The sequence below is a fragment of the Aplysia californica genome, unplaced genomic scaffold, assembly GCF_000002075.1.
Source record: "Aplysia californica isolate F4 #8 unplaced genomic scaffold, AplCal3.0 scaffold00862, whole genome shotgun sequence".
NCBI classification, from domain to species: domain Eukaryota; kingdom Metazoa; phylum Mollusca; class Gastropoda; order Aplysiida; family Aplysiidae; genus Aplysia; species Aplysia californica.
Window position 1 is genome coordinate 298,898 of NW_004798132.1, and position 2,048 is coordinate 300,945.

The window sequence follows — 2,048 nt, forward strand, 5'->3', positions numbered from 1 at the left end:
GTAATGGAACGTTTGTTCACGGCACAGAATTCTACTATTTTTCTGTTATCACAGTGTAGAGTTCTGTGGTTTAGGGTGAACGCAAAATTTGTTGGCCTAGATCTAGGCTATAACAGTGAACGCGCACCGGGTGAGAATAGCCAAAAGACTCGCCTGCACTATTGTCACCCCGGGTGAGAATAGAGGTGGCCTTAACCCTAACCCTAACCCTGAAAAGGAAGTGGCTATTCTCACCCGCCCGGAAGTTCTCGCAAGATCTACTCCTCCCCTCTTCTCTCTCTCTCTGTCTCTTTCTGAATACTGTCTATCGGTGTGGACGATCAAATTGACCAAAACAAAGTTAAAAAATGATGTTAAAACACAAAATTTATGTAAATTAATTTGGTTGTCTACAAAGATGCTACAGCTATTTAACTTTTTGAATCGAGCCGAACTATGCGGGTCGCCATTTTGTTTTGCCCGGAAGTTCTCGCGCTACTCCTCTCTCTCTCTTTTTCTCTCTCTCTCTCACCACTGCCCACAGACAAAATTACGCTTTTAGTAGGCTACAGTTGTAATGGAACGTTTGTTCACGGCACAGAATTCTACAATTTTTCTGTTATCACAGTGTAGAATTCTGTGGTTTAGGGTGAACGCAAAATTTGTTGGCCTAGATCTAGGCTATAACGGTGAAGGCGCACCGGGTGAGAGTAGCCAAAAGACTCGCCTGCACTATTCATAAAGGTGGCCCCCTGAAAAACGCGGGAATCTTAACAATCGCCGACTAACATGCGATTAAAAGTAGAAAAGACGCAATCACGTGACTACATCTAAGTATAGACAACCGCATGGCACCAAAGATGGAAGTGTCTATGCTTAATCTACACCTGCCTTTCTCTCGGAAGTTCTGATGGCTGATTTGATAGCACGTCTGTGTTTGAGGTTGTGCAATGACTTTTACTTTTGGAGCGGTTCGATTCCGGTCCCGGACAGTTTTTTTTTGGGCCGGCACTATTTCTTCGAACGTTCGGGAAAATAAAGCTAGGCACTATTTCTCCGAACGTTCAGGAAAATAAAGCTGGGCACTATTTCTCCGAACACTCTGAAATCACATCTTTTCCCGCAAATTTCGGATATTATATAGATCTATAATTATAGTATAGGCCTACCAAAGATTGTTTGTATACAATATGGTTAAATCGGTCCAAAAAATGTCCGCAGTAAATATTTGTAAAGAAATGCTACAGTTCCAAACAGTTTTTCGCTAGAGATATATGACGTGTTGCCTATGAAGGCTGCTGCTCTTAAACTTAATATGTTGTGTTCACTTTACTCGTGTGCTATCTAGATCTAGATCTACGAAGGGTTATTGTTGATAATGACACATAGAACTAGCATCTGCGTTTGTCGCGGCCGCGACCAATCAATCGTGGCTCGATTTTTTGGGCATTTTTTGGTCCCCGAATCGGGGAATAAAAGTCAAATAAAAAAATAAAGAAAAAAAGAAAGAAACCGAACCTCTTTACTTTTGAAAGAAAGTTCACCTAGCTTCACTTCGTCTCTTTATCACTTGTTGTCACCCCGTTGATTTGTTGAATACGTTACAGTTACTTTTATTTTTCCCTTTTGTGTGTTTAATTTTGTTAGTGTGTATTTTTTTCTTTCTTGTTATTGTTCTGATGTGTTGTTTTTCTATCAACTCTATTTTTTTTAAAAAAAGGGGGGGGGGGGATGTTGTATAGTGTAACGTAATTTATTTTGATGTTCCTACCTTCATTAGATTCTAAATATATATATATATATACATGTATATATATAGATTTAAATGTGTTATGTTAGAGCATACGTTCCACAAAAACCGATTACATGTACTGACATGTGTGTGATTCCATAATCTACATGTAATATCCTGTACTTTGTATTAAAATTACGCACATTTAGGATTAAAACAGCCAATCTTCTTCAGACAGGTGGACGCACTCTCTTATTCTGTTAAGTCTTTGTGATTGTTTATGGGCTGTTCTAATTTTGATTTCTTTCGGTTGTGAAACCTTTCTTTTTCACGTTTT